The following is a 20,068-nucleotide window of genomic DNA, read 5'->3' on the forward strand; positions in this document are numbered from 1 at the left end:
AACTGTGCACTTAGACAATTATATCAATGCCTTCTAGTCAAGAAGGAGCCACTTTGTGAATTCATTAAATTTCCTCAGTGGCTATTGAATTAGGTAGCACTTTAAGGTGATCTATTAATTACTGGGGATTCAATACCATTATTCTATTTTAAAAAGTAGCAATGTGGTAGACTAATAAAATTCAGCCCAAAGATACCTGTTTTTACCACACTATGTTTTTAGTTCTCTCTTGCACACTTGAGTGCTTTCATGTCATGATTTTATTAGGAATCATTGGCCGCTGCAGACACAAAGGTCTGTGCGGCCTGTGAGTAATGAGAGAACCCAGGTGGAGTTATTTAATGGACTGATAGAATTTATAGTTTTCAATAGTGATACACTTTGTGTAGAAATTACAGAGGAATGTCCTGCCTGATACATCTGATTTTCATAGGTCCTTGACACCAGAAACATTCCAGCATTCTCCTATCTCTGAGGAAGATGTACACATAGAGATGAGTATAACTGTCATTAAGCACTGTGGGACAGCAATATCGTGTACTGACGGCTCGGATCATCTGGGAAGGAATCTTACTGCTTCCATGAGGAAATGCTGGCCCACACCAACAATTTCATTTTATTTTTCCAGAGAAGCCACAAGTCTAGAATAGAAAACTTGCTATTTACACAGTTCATTTCTTACAGATACCACAAAGTGAAAAAGATTTTGATGTGTTGATTGCTATTGTTCTTATTAGTTATTTTCAAACAAGGTCTCTCTCACTGTAGCCCAGGATGACATGGAACTAACTAGGTATCTCAGGCTAGTCTCAAACTCTTGGTAATCCTCCTGGGTGCTGGCCTTTTTGACGTGAGCCACCATATCTTCATAAGATTTATAGAAAGGCGTGTTTTCTCCTGTTCTACCTTGAATGGCATGATAAGCAATAGCTTTAAGTCCTTCTAAAGTTGCACTTCTTTGTATCTTGTTGCCATGGTTTTTAAGGACATACTTATTGTCATGGATGTTAGTGGTCAAATAGCCAATGTGCAACATGTTGCTCCCAACACGCCTCCCTTCATCTACCCATCTCATGCAGTCAGCCTTGGAAAGGTCTCATCTCTGAAAGCCACTGGCTAGCCAGAAACATGGCTGTTTCATCCGTCACGTTCTAGTGTGTGTTCTGTTGCTGTGACAAGTACCGTTAGCAAAAGTAACTTGAAGAAGAAAAAGGCTTAGTTCCTCTTACACTTCCAGGACATGATTCATCACGGGTGAAGTCGTGACAGGAACTCGGGGCAGAAGCTTCTGCCAGAAGCCATAAAGGCACGCTGCTCATTAGATGACTCTCTAGTTCGTGTTCTGCTAACTTTCTTACACAGCCCAGATCCACCTGCCTAGGGACTGTGCCACAGCAGGCTGGGACCACCTAAATCAATCATTGAACAAGATAATGGCTCATAGACACAACCACCAGCCAATCTGATTAGGGAAACTCCTAACTGACGTTTCCTCTCCTGGGATGATTCTAGGTTGTGTCAAGTTGACAATGGAAAATACCCAGTGCAAGTCCCACTCCCTTCCTCCCCACACCCTACCCCCACCCCTGAAACCTACCTGCCAGTCACTGATGACCTATGCCTCCTCCACCCTCTCCCATTCTCAATCCACCAGCATTCTTGCATCATCTCCCCCTGACCAGCCAGGCCTCATGGCCAAGGCTTTTAACCTAACATTCTCACTAGTCCCTTCTTATTCTTGCCTGCCAGTGCCTACCTTGCCAAGGTAAATCTCTACCTATATCTAACCATAGCCTTTTCCATGCATGCTCCAAGCTGTCATTCAGCTAAAGAAGAAAAAAAGAATCGTGTAACCAAGCTATCTGACAAATATATGACTTCTGTCTCTAGTGGGGGTCCTCAGTGCTTTTAGGCAACATTTTACCCTTTGCTACTCGGCACAGATCTTTGTTCTCCAAACTGTTGGACTTCTGATTGGCCCCCTGGCTCCTTAGCTCGGAAGCTGCCCTAGGATTCTTATACAGTCAACTGCCTCAAGAAATAAACTCCATTGGCTGTTCCTCCACTCTGCCTGCCCATATCCCACTCACCTCCCTGGTGGTCTAAAGTTGGCTTCGAATGAGAATCGGTGTGTGTTAGGTATAATTATGGCTTCCTCTGTTATAATGTGATCGGTCTTTGAGTTTTGTCACCTTCCCTTGAGTGCATACTGAAGTGGTGTCTTCCCTGCTCAAGTGGCCCATACCAAGGCTAACATGTAAGAACAAGAAGAAATCAAGATGTTTGGAAACAGCCTTGACTCTGGTATCCTAAAGCAACATAAAAAGGAGAAGCTGCCTTCATAAAAGAATGGAAGTACAGCTCAGTGGTGGGCACTTGCCTCTCTGGTCCCTGGACTGAAAAGAACAAAGTATTCTAAGCGTGCTCAAGGTACCAACTTCTTAGACTTCGAGTAGCAACTCTATAATGGGGGGTCACACAAGTGAGTGTAGAGGGCACAAAAAAAAATTGGGCCACAGTAAAGGGGTTCAGAACATGTGATCAAAAATTCATTCCAGGTCAAATACATGATGAATGTGCAGTGTCTGGCAGAGCTCACCCACGTCGCATCACATGACCTCACCACTCTTGGATCCCATGGTGTACTTTGAGCTCCTGCTACATGCTGTGCAATGCCAAGGCTGCTGCCAGGAGCCCCGCAGCTCAGACCAACACCACTGTGTGTCAGGAGCTGCAGCACTCTTGTGGTAGACACAAAGTTTTCTGCTTTTAGATAAATGCTGGTTTAATTACAGAAAACAGCTACTTCTGATATTTTCCTACCATCAGTTCTCGGCATGTAAATATCAATTAGTGTATTAGATCATGTTGGGTTCAAATGATTTGCCTTTAAAATCGCCACTTAACTTCTTGATTTGAGCTTTTTTTTTTTTTAAATTGTTAAATGAATTTTGACTTGGAAGTAAGACTTTTTCCAGCAAGTTTTGAAATGACTTATACAGACTTCTGCCATTTCATGCTACACCGTTATGCAAAGCAGTATTTTTGCAGTGATAATCATAAAATCAAAATTTCCATCAAGTTTGAAAAACATTGAAGATGTTCTTCATCCTGCAAATATCCAGCCAAGCTTTTAATCTTTTTGTAAAAATAAATATACATGGCACATCCGTCTCATTAGAATGAAATGTGCCTTTGCAATGGTTTGGATATGCTTGGCCCAGGGAGTGATAATATTAGGATATGTGGCCTTGTTGGAGTAGGTACCTCACTGTGGGCATGGGCTTTAAGACCCTTGTCCTAGCCATGTGGGAGCCAGTCTTCTCCTTTGCCTTTGGAATAAAATGTAGAACTTTCAGTTTCTCCAATATCATGTCTGCCTGGATGCTGCCATGCTTCCTGTCTTCATGATAATGAACTGAACCTCTGAACCTATAAGTCAGCCCCAGTTAAATGTTGTTCTTTATAAGAGTTGCCTTGGTCATGGTATCTCTTTACAGAAATGGAAACCCTAACTACGACAGACTTTGTCCTTTTGTTTTGTTTTGCTTTTTGTTTTTTGAGACAGGGTTTCTCTGTGTAGCCCTGGCTATCCTGGAACTCACTCTGTAGACCAGGCTGGCCTCGAACTCAGAAATCTGCCTACCTCTGCCTCCCAAGTGCTGGGATTAAAGGCATACACCACCACTGCCCAGCTCTTTGCCTTTAATAAACAGTAAAATTATATATATATATATATATATATATATATACACACAAAGAATTATTTTTAAATAAATTTATTATTTATTGTTAGCAAATGTTTCATCTGTATTCCTATTTTAAATACTTATATACATGGATGGCATAAAAATTTTGGGAGTTAAAACTAGTCAGATAAAAGTTCAAGAAAGCCTGTTCAAAGCAATGAGAAGGGTATCCAAAAGCCAGGCAAGGAGGAGATGCCTTCATCAGAAACACCCTAAGGCTGGATGCTGAAGCACTAAGTGACTTGAAATCACTCCGTGTGGCTTTAAGTCCCTGATGCTGTTAGTTAAGGTGGGTTTGCCAATCCTAGCTCCCCTCCACTGTGACACTATGGATAAAAGGATATTCCATGAAGAAAAGAGGACACCCTCCTCCACTTCACTCCTAGCCAGCATGAGATGGTGAGAGATAACAGCCGATGAGGTAGATGCCAGAGCAAAGTGAACCTTGAGTTGAAGAGACCAGAGTTACTTACAGTATAGAGGGGTTCTCTCTCCTATAATATCACTGGAATGGGGCATCCTCTCTCTCTCTCTCTCTCTCTCTCTCTCTCTCTCTCTCTCTCTCTCTCAATCTATTTCTCTCTCCATGGGCTGCTTTTCTTCCACATATTAGTTGATTATAGACTGCTTTCCTTAACTGTCTTGTCTCCCTCTCTTCTCATTCTCCTTTCCCTCACAGAAGCCTCTCTGCCCACAACACATCCTGTTCTGGGATTCTCGTTCTTTCTCCACTTCTAGGCTATTCTGTCTGCTTTTTGCCTTTTCCACTGGAACTGCTTGCATAGGGATCCTGGTTGACACATTGAGTGCTGGTTTTTACTTTTTATATTTGTTGAATGTTTTTTCTGGAACATCTGATGCTAACGTCTCTATTGTCGACAGGGTCCCTGGGCCTGCCAAGGTTCTGGGCTGACACATCATCTTAAACATATTACATCTGAACTCCATAGATCGGTTTTCCTACACTCCATATGTCATTTAGGAGTGTTCAACCCACATGATAGCGCCACTGAGGAAGTCAGCATGAATAGCCACCTCCTGCGTTGTTGCTCTGTTTAACCACTGAGGCATTGAAAATTAACCTAGAAATGTCTCTCAAGCCCATTCCCACCAAGATGGACGGTTTACTGTGTCAGCACACTCCATACAGACTTCTGCACTTGCCTCCTAACCCTGCCTGCCACCATTCCCTTCCAGGACCAAGCTGGGTCTCCAGCTCCAACAGAATGATCCTGGGGGCAGAGGTGAGGGGTGGGGTAGGGTAGGGATTTCTAATCAAATTCAAACTCTCCAATGGTCTTGCTTCACATAAACTTCCTTTTCTTATGGATATATACACAAGGCCTCAGGTTTCTTTCAGGTGTCATCTCCTGCTTCAGTGTACCCAACAGTTTCACACTATCTCTGTGAGGAAGCCAGACGTTGTCAGCTTCTGCCTGTGGTGTCTGCTAGGTGTAGAATTTCCTCCCCCACATCAACCATTAGAAGTAGGAGGTATCCTTCAAGAAACAAAAATGTTTATTCCTTCTATAATATATTTTAATAATTCATTACTGTTTCGGGGCCCTTGAAGCACTAAATACACAATTTCACAATGGCTCTCATTAAAATATATCTCATTCATTTATTTATGAATCCTTGCCCATATGAGTTAGCTCCACTGAAAGCTTTTCTCCATGCTAAGTTAGTCAGCCTTTGCCATTACACAGGATTTACCATCAGTCCACCAATCAAGGGCTTGCCTACCATAGATTATTAATAACCTTGCAGATTTTAATTAATCAGACTACCTTTGTCCCTCAATACTCACCCCTTTCTTGTTTCCTATGTCCTTTTCTTTGGATATTTTCAGTTTCTATAAACTCTATTCTTTATGCGTCTTTCTATTTTTTTTTCCTTATTACCCCATGCAAATAAACTCCTTCAGGTAGCTACCATTTGTGCTTTGTGAAAGTGACTATTTGATTCTATGAAGGAAGGTCAGCAGTTTGAAGTTGAAAGTATATCGATTGTCCATTGTGTAGAAATGAACAGTTCCATTAAAAATGAGTTAATGAAGCAGTCTGAACCTCACCACAGAGCATTAAAATCCTAGCCTATGTGTGAGAGGTGGAATATAGCAAAGCCCCACTATACCAAACGTATCACCCCTCCAGCTTGGTATTGTACTCAACTCCGTAACTAGTCAGAAATTCCTATCACAAACAACACACCACACAAGAAGGGATGAGATCTCTAGAAATCTGTTGTTAAAATGACCAAAGTCGCTCTTAAAGGGAAGCTTCCCTAGACAGCTCCCACTTATACACATTAGCAAAAAAAAGAGGAAAAAAAAGCCAAACTTCACCTTATCCTTGATGAAAATGGTGCCTGGGACACCTGTGAGGAACAAAAGTTGAGTTACTGGTGTTACTGGCAGTAGTGGGGAAAGGCTCTGCACAAGGCACCCCACCTTCTACAGGACTTGGAGGGGGGCACAGGGAAGGAAGTGGAGGAGTGAATGGCAAGCCTGGGAATCACAGGTTACGGTTTTATAATCTGGTTTGGTATCAGTCAAGAGACAGAAACACCAGAAGACCACAGAAAGGAAGTCAGGCTTGTGTGAGCCTAGCCTTAAAGGAAGTGATGGAACTCGCTTGCCACGTGAGGTCAGAAGGTCACAGAAGAGTAGCCGATAACATGGGCCACTGCGCATCTTGGTTTCTGTCTCCATTAAGAGTCCTGTAAAAATGGACCTTATGTTATTTAGGTGGTGTTAAGATACTGCGGGGAGATAGCCTCGAGTGATCCCTGAAGATCTTGTTATAGGAATCATGGACCCTGAGCTCCTCTGGGATAAAGGGAAGCCTTTCTCCCTGCTTTGCCACTAGGCACTGGAATGCATTACCAATGGAGTCTTGGAATTTCCTTTTCATGAGACCCTTGAGAACTGGGAAAGCAATTATCTGCCAGGATGGTAGGGGCAGTTCCAGCCCCAAGGCAAAAGGTCATAATGAAAGACTCTGGTTGACCCACTGATTCTCAGTGTTCAATCACTGGTGCTTTTTTGAATTTATAATTGAAGTCAAATTAAATGTTTTACCAGCAGATGCAGCTCCCTCACCCCCCACCCCCACCTCCCAATTCTTCCTAGTCTATTTTAATGGAATTACTATTTGGTCAGGTACAACGAAACATTGTATCTTTCTTCCAAATGCACATTTCTCTGATACAACGAAACATTGTAACCTTCTTCCAAATGCACATTTCTCTCCCGGGCAGTTTTGGTGTCTTGAAACCAAATACCTTTGTCACCGTGTATTTCTAGAATCTGAGTTGTAATTTCATTTCACTTTGCTGTCCCATTTTCCCTGCTTTGTAAATTAGGGTTCCTTTCTCTCTTTATCATTGAGCAGAGATCCAGGTTTCTTGGTCAATTCGAAATGCCTTTTTCCTGAGATGGTACTTCTTTGATGCTTGCTGTGTTTGTGATAATTAGGAACAATTAGGAGCATGGTACAATGCAATCAGAGCATGGGCTGATGCTGGACTTTAGGGTTTCAACTCACATTGCATGCAAAATAAAGTTGTTTTCTCTTCCATATACTCCAGGATCAGACTCAGCCCCCTTGCTTCCACAAAAGCACGCAATGAACCAGCTTTGCATTCTTTACATATCCGTCTCTCTCCAAAGATCTTATCAGTGTGCACTGATACTTCAGCCATAAAAAAAGATCCCCGTTGTAGCCACTTCATCTCTGTTTCCCTTTTAAACACGGAACTTAGTTCAAAGGTCTTCCTTCACTAAGCCTTTTTCTCTGTGGTGGTCTGGGAACATTTCCATCCAACAGTCTAGTGTGGCTGCTCTTACTTTTAGGGGAAGCCAAGGCTTCTTCTACTTTAGGTGAGTAGGACACACACTGACTGGGTGACTCAGCCCAGATCAGAGACACTCTGCCTGAAGTGTCAGAACCCTAAAGTGTCAGAACCCTGGCAGTCAATCACTGCTTGATATGAAACAAATCCTTTAAACCTCAGGGATTTTTATTTTCCACCTTGGTCACATGGGGGATAAAAATGATGACTGGGGCCAGTGGTGTGAGTCAGAAGGCAGAGGTGCTTGTGGCCTGAACACACACACACACACACACACACACACACACACACACAATGTAATAAAAAATGTTTCAAATAAAAATTTAAAAAATAGTAATTAGTCTTTATATCTTGCTCCCAGGGCAGATGGTGGAGCAAGCCTTCAAGAATGTTATAAACACCGATTTTAAAAGTAGCAATGTAAATACATAAATGAATTTTCCCCAAAACTCTATACACCATTTCTGGCACATACAGGAAATCTCAGCTCCGTCCTCATGTAAAGTATATCCCTTCTCACTGCTTCATTAAAGGTTATTTTTAGGTACTATATCTTATAATCAGCAGCCTCCTTATTTCCATTTTTAATATAATAGAATGCTTGTTCTATCATGGAGTATGGATATGCACTGTGTCTCATTGAAGTCTGTTAACAATGGATTCCTTCTTGATATTGGTTGGGGATAATTTACACATCCACTTGTCTCTCCGTATGCATCTATAAAACCGTTTTAGTCTTCTACTACAGAGTCAACTAACCTGGGCTCACAGGGGCTCACCAAGATAGAACCACCAACCAAAGAACATGCAGTGGCTGGACCTAGGCCACCTACGCATTTGTAGCAGATGTGCTATTTGGTCTTCATGTGGGTCCCTTAGCAGTTGGAGTGGAGGTTGTTTCTGACTCTGTTGCCTGCCCTTGGATCTCCTTCCTCTATCTGGACTGCCTGGTTGTGCCTCAGTGGGAGAGGATGCACTTAGGCCTACTGTGACTGGATGTCCTAGGGTAGGGTGGTACCCCGGGGGCAGGGAGGAGAGCTCCCCTTCTCTGAGGAGAAGGGCAGGGGGAGGTAATGGGGGAGGGATCTGTAAAGGTGGAACTGGGAAAAGAGGAGGGATGGGGGGGGTGGGCACAAAGTGAATGAAAAAGGAAACAAACAAAACAAGAATCGCTAAAAAAATAAAACCTGTTTTAGTCTTCTACATCTAAGTTGCTGATTCCAGAGAGAAAGAACCAGAACCCTGAAAGAAGATGATCTCATTGAAAAAGAGGGGTGCCGGCTTAGCAAGCAGAAACTGTCTTGGGAGAAACCCACTCATTGATCCTGAAAGCCAGGTAGGTCATGGGGATCACAGGTTGGAGTTGTCCCCAGGATCAAAATGAGAGAACACATTAGAACTAGGGCTTTCCTTGTGCGGCTAGCTCAGTGGTCTAACTTCTGGCAAGAACGGAACAGCAGAGAGGACCAAAAGGTATGTTACTGGTTCTCCTGACTGATTCCAAGCCTCAGATAGGACATCTAGGAATCCTGCGGTGAGTGGCTCACATCCAGGCTGCCACACTGGTCTTACAAGGAGAGCACACAGAGATTTGACGATAGGCCTGCTTTGACATTTGGATGTTATGGATTTATGGTATGAAGACCCTGTTTCCAAGATCTGGAGGCGGGATTCCTTTGTTTCTTCAGCCTTTGGCAGCAGCTGAACTGAAAAAAAAAAAAAGTCATCTGGAGGCAGACAGAAGAATGAGGCAAGGGGAGCTAGAGTGAGGCCAAAGCATGCTCCCTTCCCACGGAGCTGACACCCCTCCCTCTCGAGTGACAGAAGGAACAACAGCATAGCAAGAGCAAGCATAATGCACACATTTGTTCCCATTTCACAGATGAGATACTGAGGCACAACTCAAATCATGCAAGTCTTCTTGAACTGACTCCATTTGTGTCACAACTAATCAGGACCAAGGGAGGAAGTCATGATGCCATCCACAAACGTACAGCCCAATAGAGTGGGTAGGTGTGGACAGCACCGTCAGTTCCAGAAGAGTGGAACCCAAGCCAGTCACCTGGTTGACTCTTCCTTTCACCAGAGCACTGAAGTCTGGAGAATGCCGATCTTCCCGTTCTTTTCCCATTTCCCTCCCTGGGACCACAGGAGAAAGAGACACTTCTGAACATCCAAAGACCTTCACCATCCTGGTGTAACCCTGAGGCTCGGCCATGCAGCTCAGTGAGGAAGCAGTGAGTTCGTATTAGGCACCTGGTTTCTTTCAAAGGCTTCTTGGAGTTACCTCTCTTAGCTCACACAGAAACACACGTGGGCAGTTCCTGCTCTTTCCCCCACTTAATGGAGAGGAGAATTAAGAAGACAGGACGGTGAGCATGTCCTGATATAGACATAGATCCTGGGGATCTCTAGTGCCCTCCCTGGCGGCTTAACCCCACCCTGCTTCACCCAAGACATCTCTAGTCTCTGGACTACACAGAGAAGACTCAGCTGCCTCCTTCGCTCCTCCAGAGAAGGGCTGTATTTTGGAGAAATGTGAGCCTCAAGGATGACGGTAGGAGGTAGTTAAGGCAGGAGGATTCTGGGAGAAAAAGATTAAAACCAGAACTTCCTTTTACTCCAGCTGCTCTCAACTAAAGTCCTGGTGGGGCCTGAGCTCGGTCCCATCTGTTGGACACCTGCCCTCAAGCTCCTCTGGAAGTAATTTGACATTTGACATTAAGTGAAGGAGACAACAGAGAGAGCTGTTGGCAGTAATTTCATCCTGGTTTGGGGGAAGGCAAACCAGAGGGCTTTCTCAAAAATGCCTGCTAGAGAGGTATTTCATTTAGACTATGGAATGACTTATCTAGAAAATCCAACAAATCATCCCCAATCAGCCTGTGACAAAATGTGACTCCAGCAAGGCCATTGATTGCACGGGGCTGGCTATATAACACAAGCAAGAGGGCTCACTGCAAACTGCAAATGCTGGAATGACTAGGAATCGGAAGACACTGACATCAGATGACCAGCCTAGAATGAAACTGAATTCTGAGAATAGGAGCCTATGGGTGGGTCATAGCACCCTGGAAACATACTCTGTGCAAGCACATACAGGAGCAGCAGAAGACCCTCAGAAATAGGACTGTAGATACAAGTACTGAAATCTATGGCAGAATCTTCCGACCAATAGGAGAGAAAGTCTGCAGCGGAAAGGGGCGTGAAAGAGGTAAGCAGAAGACTGGACAACAGATGGAAAGCCTATCTAGAGCAAAGGGTTAGAAAGATCCTTTTTAGTCACACTAACTAATCGTTCATGGCGATAGAAAAATGCCCTTCTGCTGAATGCAAGAAACAAGAGCATAAATCTATGAAACCATATTCTCGCATTACAACATAGCAATACACTTGTAATTAAATAAAGAGAATAGACTTCTATAGAGACAAATTCATAAACATGAAAGCCAATGTTCTATAGTAGTCCTCTCAGAAGGAAGCTATAGTAACAACAGACCATACCTGGATGTTCAGCAAGTGCGTTTCTCTGAGTACATACTACTCAGGAAATGAGATTAGAAATGCAATGAGTTAATTCTGTACCTCATGGATGTAATGAGCCAAAACACAGCAAGAAAATAAAAATACAATCTTATAAAGAAATTCAACCTGAAAGCAGTACACAGTCTGACGAAATAGCAAAACTGGCAAACTATTAACCAATAAAAAAGAAATAACAAGTTAATGTGATCAGTGAAAGATTAAATTGATCTTTACTAAATTTTAAGAAACAGTGTTGAGGGCTAGGGATGCAGCTTAGTGGTAAAGGGCTTGCCCTGGGTTTAATCCCTAGTCTGCAAACAAAGAAACCAACAAAAAGCCATTATTCTGAGCTGCAAATGTCTGACTAATTGATTTAATAGTCGCGCTTTCCTGATTTTGCACAAGCATGTAATAACGAACACATAGTCATGAGCAGAAAACAGTTGGGTAAGCTAGGTGCTATTATCCCAGTACATTAGTGGTGAGTTCTTTCAAAGCTTTTAAAAAATCAACAGTTCCTACACTCCTTAAGTTGCTCTCAGATATAGTTTTAGAGTAACATATACTTTCTGCAAAACAGTATGAATTTTTTGAGCCCCAACTTCATCATAAAAGTACAAAACCTGAGTAACATTTACAAGCAAAAAAAAAAAAAATAGGGGGGACCCCATCCAACAGAGGAACAATCAGGATTCTCCCCGGAATGGAATGTTAGTATCAGTGGACTCAATTATACAAAATTAGTAATATACGTGTAGCTACTCCCACACCAAACTCCGCTAAGAACGATTTGGAAATTCCATCACAATGTTCTCAAGAAGAGAGATTACAAACAAACACAAAAAAGAATCAAAATCTTTTGTTATCAGACTGAAGGGATGGTTTGGGAGTTAAGAGCACTGACTGCTCCTCCAGAGGACCTGAGTTCAATTCTTAGCAACCCCATGGTGGCTCACAACCATCTGCAGTGGGATCGGATGCTCTCTTCTGTCATGCAGGCACACATGCAAACAGAGTGCTCATAGACATACATAAATAAATCTTTAAAAAATAAAATAAGACCTTTTAATCAAGTTAATGTATCTACATCTACAAGCTAGAAAAGGGTCACAACAACATTAGACATAATTCAGAAATGGTCAAGGGAAAATTCACCGGGCGAGATGGTACAGGCCTGGAATCCCAACACTCACAAGGCTGAGGGAGGTGGATTGCCATGAGTTCAAAGCTAACCTAGGCTGCAGTGTGAGACCTTGTATTAGAAAACCAAACAAATGGGGGAGGGGATGTGTGTTGTGTGTGTGTGTGTGTGTGTGTGTGTGAGAGAGAGAGAGAGAGAGAGAGAGGAGAGGGGAGAGACCTCAATGGAATTTCTTTGCACTGATGACAAGTTAGTAAAAAATGTGAATGCCTTCTACAAAAATAACTAGATATAATTACAGAATGGGTTTGTTAGTACGATATCATAAAACATAGATGGGAAAGTAAAGGAATATATAGTAAATAAGGCAAAAATCAGACCTGTGGAAAGCCTAAATTTAGAAGCCTACATATGTTTAAGTTATAGTGTTTGCTGGGGGGATAAGAGGCAGTGTAGGGGGAGAATAATCAGAATACATTGTATATGTGTATGAAATGTTAACTAGCAAGATCAACCAATAAAAAGAGAAAAAAGGTTTCATTTACTATGAAATTGAGTTCCCATATGACACTATGTAACATTTTGTAAATTGATTATATGAATTCTCTGAAATAAGAAATCAATTGTTATTAAAGATGTGGTTGTGTTCATATTAATTTCAAATATTTTAAATTCTTTTTGTTTATTTACTCATTTGTTGATTGATTTTTTAAGATAGGTTTTTGTTATGTAGACCAGGCTATCCTCAAAAGGAGACCTACCTGCCTCTGCCTCCCAAGTGCTAAGATCAAAAGTGTACACTCCCACATGAAACTTAAATTCTTAAAGTGATTTTAAAAATACAGCTATCAACTTGGTACAGTTATTAAAGGGTGATCAACCAAAAAAAATCAGAAATACATTTAAGGCATTAGATTATTATTGTCAAAAGGATCTTAAGCTGCGTATATAATTCAAATCATCCAGTAGACACATTTTGAAAATTACAAAAAAGCAGGTGGAAATAATTTAAATATTTTTAATCTATTAAAATATTTCAAAGTGCATTCAACATGAGAGTTATTAGTAATTTACTTCACATTTTTCTTATATGCCATCTTCAAAATTTTATGTGCATTTTGCAAATGTTGTATATGTTTATTCAGGCTCCTGATATTTCACTGTGACTGATAACATTCATAAAACCCATGTGGAGCAAACTGTATGTTTTGACACATAATAGAATTGTATTCTGCATAATGTAACATAGAAATATGTATATCTAAGTATACATATATGTATGTATGATTTTGTCATTGTGGTATTATTTATGTCAAAACACTGAAAACATTGAAATGGCATCAAATAGAGGCCAGATTAGGGGGGGAAATCCACAAAATAAAACTCTTATAATGAATCTGAAGATACTAGCAATGCATACAAAAATATTAAACTCATAATGAAATAAAAAGCCCAGATGAAATACTGTGTAATATTTTTTCAACTCTATGATAATGTATTTTTGTACAACTATAAATAAAAAGCCTGAATTTTGAAGAATTCAAGAGTAGTACAGTACAATTATGCAGTGGTCAATACTATTACGCACTATTTTACATAACTGCATACACTCTAACAATAACATACTATGCAATGTGCATATTAAGAGTAATGTATTAATAGTAATACATAGGAGAGTATGTATTGCAATAATCAAGTGTTCTAGAGGCATTTTACATTAACCATGTTTTAACGGACTTAGCTTTCTCTTGCTGGAGAGAAGCTTTTGTCTGCAGGAGAGGAGAGGAAATGTTTGTGACACTACCATGAGAATTGCCCAGCTTTGGTGCCACAGTGCACTTGTGCCCTGTGCACATGACTTGGGGAAATGCCTGTACCTCTCTTTGAAGTCATTTGAGCTGCAGCCACATGACAGTGTCTTTCCTACTTGGGCTCTGGAGAAATTCGGTTTCAATTCTCTAAAGGAGCCATCTGTCCACTGTAATGTTACACTTCCTTCTGTGGTGCCTGTCCTTAGCCGTGGAGCATCCTTGGAAAACAATTGAAAAGCAGTCACCCTCTCATTTTTGTGTTCTGTGGTCTAGGGGATGACGCTGGGTAAAGTTATAAGAAACCATTGGGTTGTAGAGTTAAAATGGATTAATTTTGGGGTAAGTCAAATTTTGGTAAAATTGGTTTAAAATAGACTTTTGGATATTAGGAAAGCAAGTAATTCTTTATGAAGGGAAAACCAGACACTAAGAACCAAGACACTGTTGTCCACGAGAACTTTCTAGATGTTAGAAATATTCTTTATCTGCTGTGTTTCGTTCATAGATTCTGGCTGGCTGGCTGCCTGCCTCATAGTTTGCCTGCTGTGACTAAATAGGCAGATTTTAGTTCTAAATTTAGTTCATTTCAAATAGCCATGTGGGGCCAGCAGGTCCCATTTGGAGAGTGTAGTCAAAGACAATTGATGCAGTATAACCAAAGGCTCACCTAGGAGACAGTTGACCTCCTAGAATGTCACTTGGGAAAACGTTGGCCATGATGGCCCTTGGGGAGATTCACTTCACCAAAAGCAAACTTTTTCCCCTTTTCCTTTATTCTTCTGCAATAGTCATAATGTAACTGGACTCGCACCCATCTCCAACCCTCACCAAAGACGCTTGGGAGAGAGCTTAACCCCACTCACTGCTTTAGATTTCAGTGTAGAAAGCACTTCCTTTATAGTTGAGGAAACCAAGATTGCCAAATCCTTTGCGTGGCACCAGGGACTCAGCCCTGACTGGGGGCAAGGAGAAAATGAAGAAATGACATTGAACACGTCACATACATAGGGAAGGCTGGGTCAGGTGGTCTGGAGAAAATGCAGTATTCAGAAGCTCAGCGTGTTTATTATATATAGCTGGACAGAAAGGCAGGGATTATTGCATACAGCTGGACAAGGAGGTGGGGCTATTATAGATAAACAAGGGGGAGGGGAGCCTATGCATATGTAATTGAACAAAGGCAGGTTTAATCTCGGTAGGAGCAGTCTCTGTAGGGAGCAATCTTCAGACTGTAAATATCCAGATGGAACTGGAGAGAAAGATATAGTAGACTTTTTCTGCACACAGTCGACAACCATACTGAGAAGGCTTTGGCATTTCTCTGAGTCTCCTAGGGTATGGGGCCTTTGCCATTTTTCCATGGGTAAATGGCTCTAGGGTCCTTAGTACAGTCATGCTCATGTCAACAGAACACATCCACTTAGGACTTCACTTCCTCAGGGCTTCCTCTGCTGCCAGAGTGAGATCCCAAAACAAAAGCAAAAACCAAACAAACAAAAAACATACTTAGTGAACTGGTTAATTCCCTAAACTGCACAGATCCGGTGCCCTAAATCTAGGACTTCCTCACAGGGTACAGAAAATTCTGTGGACCTAAAGTAAGCAAGAAAACAAAGAACCTTGTGCAAAAAAAAATGGATGGGAGAAGAATTAATCAATAAATTTTTCATAGCAAATTTGGTTAAGAAAAACATACTGGATTATACTTAATAGAGTTAGTATGCTGAGATGTGAGACCCACTCACAGCATGCAGCCTTTGGAAGTCTTGGACAATTTAACAGAAGAGGCCTCTAAGCGTATTATTATTCTGTGTGACCACTCTCCACATACTATGTACAGCTTAATACTAATCTTAAAGACTGAGTTGGGGACAGTATCCACCATAGCTGCTAATAGAAGCATTTAATCCCGCACACACACACATACACACACACACACACACACACACACACACACACACACACATGTGTACACCCACACAGACACACACACACATGCATGCATACATACATACATACATTCATAATATATGCACATGGGAAATGTATATAATATGACATTTCTTGGCATATTTTAATTTGTAAGCCTCAATGCTTGAGTATTGCTTGGGTTTGCCTAAAGAAGAAAACAATCAGGCTTCATTCCCCCGCTCAATGTCTGAAATTATACCAGATGTCTCTGTGTTAAACATACTGTGACAGCTGTCTGGGCTGTTGTGACCTATTTGACAGCCATCCAAGTCACCTTTGCCAGGACAGTGGCTGTTCTTCTTATTGGTAACTGGTTTGCATCAGAATAGTTTTTCACATCCTTACACAAGCAGCTTGACAGTCAAATTATTGTGGTTTTGCCTTTGTGGAACATTAAAATGTATATGTTTTGGATATCACTATATTTCTCAGCATTTAAAGTTCTACTTTAATACTATTCAAATGTGGCCATACACCCAGCATCCCTTTACTCTGTACACTCAGTACCCTACTCCAGTTACTGATCTGATTCGTACTTAATCACAGAGATGGACAGCAGAGGAGATTTGACACATAGCACTCATGCTGTTCCTTTGTTTGTTTTTCACAGTGGCTATTTCTTGATCTATTATTACTACAAACATGACTTGTCTTGATATTTTGAGATAGGATCTTGTCACGCAGCCCAGGCTGGCCTTGAATTCTCAATTCTCCAGCCTTAGTCTTCCACCATTCCCTAGTTCTCAGTTTGTTGGGAGAAGAGGTTGTATGGCCCCATTTCCAAATCAAATGTTCTTCTTGCTTTATTATTTTGCCCTTTCCACAGACTTTTATTAATTATGCAAAGTAAATAGCATTTAATGTTTAAATATTAGATACATGATCTAGTCCCCATGATAACCCTGTGAATTAAACACTCTTGTTATCATCCTCACTGTACAGATAAGGGAATTGAGTCACACAAAGGTAAAATAACTTCTCCAAAGTTGATAATTTACTGATTGGTAAATAAAGATGCCAACAGCATAGGCTGGGCAGAAGAAAGGGGACATAGTGAAGTTCCCTGGGCTTGTGGGCTCAGGCAGGGACCATGAGGAGAGAGAAAGGACATGGGAGGAGAAGGAAGAAGTCTCCATAGGGTGGGTGGATCATGAGTGTATGGCCATGAGGGTCATCCTATTGGAACAGGAGTATCCCAGGCAGAACACTACAAATGACACCTTGGGGTTATTGACAGGGAAGTAGACAAAATAACACAGAGGGTTTGCATCTGCCCAGCTCTAGTGCTTTAGGGCTTATTATAAATGTAAAGGCTTTGTGTCGTTTACTTGGGAACTAAAGGATCTAAGGTGGGGTAGAAGCCCCCAGATAATATTTACTGTAACACTGGCCACTCAATTATTGTGGTATTTTAAATATAGCACACATTGAATTTCACAATTCAGATGCAAGGCTCTTTCAGATTTCCAATGTGACTGTACATCTGAGGTCAAGTCTAGGTATAGAGACTTAACAGGGCAGAAGCACCTAGAACATTTTAAGGTCACCACACTGACCGACTGAAAGTCACAGGTTATCAAGGATATGATGGATGAGGGGAAGGCTTAGTATTCTCTGGGGTGTCTGCTTCCCTAGCCTTGGAATATTACTACCAGTAAGCCAGGACCACACTCTTCTTTCATTTCACAAGAAGCCAGTGGTAGGCCCACATATACAATTTCTTTGCCCTTCAGGGGTTTTCCTCTAAGTGCTGTCCTATTTGAGGACTTTAACAGGGTAACAACCATCAGAGGAAGGCCACTACATGAACATCTGAATAATTCTGCTCTGGTAATGTGCAGCTCAGTACTATCAATTCCTGGAAGCCTTGCCAGAAAGATTAATCAACTTCTAAGATCAAACACAAGCAACCCAAGGGCCAAATGGACATAAATCAAGTCCAAAACCGTAGCTTACTATGGAAGTTCAGCCTTGGATCTTACGTCAAACAGCATTTATCATCTTTAAAAGAATACTGAGATGGGGAGGTGCAGGGTAATGACTCCATGGAAAGGATATCAAAGTCAAGTGGAAAAATCCCACTGCAAAGCCATCTAGTAAACACACATATCCACACAGTTGATCCCCGAACATCCCTAATCTGTGTTCCGCAAGATTCTGCAAGAACAGTCCAGTGAGTTCTCATTGATGGTCAGTCATGAGGATTGATTCTCTGGGAACTTGACTTTGAGATAGAGATAGATGTATGAAGGTGTTTGACAAGTGCTCTTGGGGACAATGACTATGACAAGAGAAGAGAAGAGGATTGGTCAGAGAGTGCTCGGGCTCTGACACAGTCACAGGAGTATGCAGGCAGCCCCATGTGGGGCTTGGGAGCTGGGATGACCCTGAACACTTAGCCCACACTGGAACAAGCAGGAGGGCCCAGCCTTAAAGGCCCCACTGTCCAACTATTAGGTGCCTGGCAGAAGACATATGCATAAGGTGGTTCCCTCTAGCTCAGGAGAGCTGAGAGCCATTGGATAACATTCCCAGCAGCTGAGAGAACAGACCCTTCAGTGCTGACAGAAGAATGAGTTATACATGACAGTTTGCATTCCACTTCAGCTTTCAGAAGCTATGTATGTAGAAGGTCTGCATGCTGTTCTTAATATAACTCTACAGAGACAGGTCACTGTGTTAGAGAGTTCTTCCCTGGTACAAAAAGCATGGTGAAGTTATAAGACAAAGCATGGTCTTGTGTGCAACTTAGGATAAGCCACTTATGATATACCCCATACCACACACAAGCACACATACAAATAAATAAGCCTGAAAACAAGGGGGGGAGTGGTTGAGAAAGACACCTGACCCTGACCTCAATGGTAACATAGAAAAGCCTTGCCCTTGGAAGCTAGGACACTAGGGCTCTATCAAGAGTGTTCTCCTCAGAGAATGAAGGGTTTTGATCTCCAGGACCCATGCAAAAAGCTAATGTGGTGGTCTGTGCCTGTAATCTTCGCCCTGGGGAGCAGAGACAAGAAAACTCAAGGGCTTATTAACTATCCAGCTTAGAAAAAGAGTTGAGCTCTAAGTTCAGTGAAAGACCTTTCCTCAAAAAAAAAAAATATAGAGAGAGGGATTAGAGATGGCTCATCAGGTAAGAGTGCTTGGTGAGCCACTGTGAAGATAGGAGTTAGATTCCAGCACCCATATAATGAACTGGGCACCCCACAAATGCCTGTAGGTCTAGTTTAAAGGGATCTGGCATGTGTATAGATACAACCTGCCCACCCTCACATACACATACACATACACATACACATACACATACACATACACATACACACACACACACACACACACACACACATATACATTCACACAGACACATACCCCATACCACACACAAACCCACATACAAATAAATAGTCTGAAAACAAGGAGGGGAGTGGTTGAGAAAGACACCTGACCCTGATCCTGACCCTGACCCTGACCTATGAGCTTTAGACACATAGGTGCATATACATATGAAGGGGAATGCGTGCATACATCACATCATGCATATTCATTAAAATAATTTTTATAGCTCTTGCTCTCTTCCAGAAATTTAAAGACTGGGTCCACTGACAAGATTAAGCTCCTTCTGTTCATGGCTCTATGTATACCTGAGTATGCTGACTGGCAAGACAAGGTTCATTTGTAAACCTACAGAAGGAAAGCTGGGCTCCAATATGAGTGAGCGACGCTTAGGAGTCGAGTGCTGGAACCAGAGCATATACTCACTAGTAATCAACAAACTGAAGAATTTAAATATCCTGATCAAAGCTGGCAAGATGGCTGAGTGTCTCGGGGCTGTCAGCCAAGTCTGGTTCCCTGACATCCATCCCTGGATCCACACAGAGGAAAGAGAACCAACTCATTCTTCCAAGTTATCCTCTAACCTCCATATTCAGTTGATATGTAACACATATGTGCATATATACCTATACAAAGCATATATAACACATATGTACACATCCAGCTCTAAAAAATTT

Source organism: Mus caroli, unplaced genomic scaffold (genome assembly GCF_978045245.1).
Source record: "Mus caroli unplaced genomic scaffold, Mus_caroli_1 scaffold_18, whole genome shotgun sequence".
Taxonomy (NCBI): domain Eukaryota; kingdom Metazoa; phylum Chordata; class Mammalia; order Rodentia; family Muridae; genus Mus; species Mus caroli.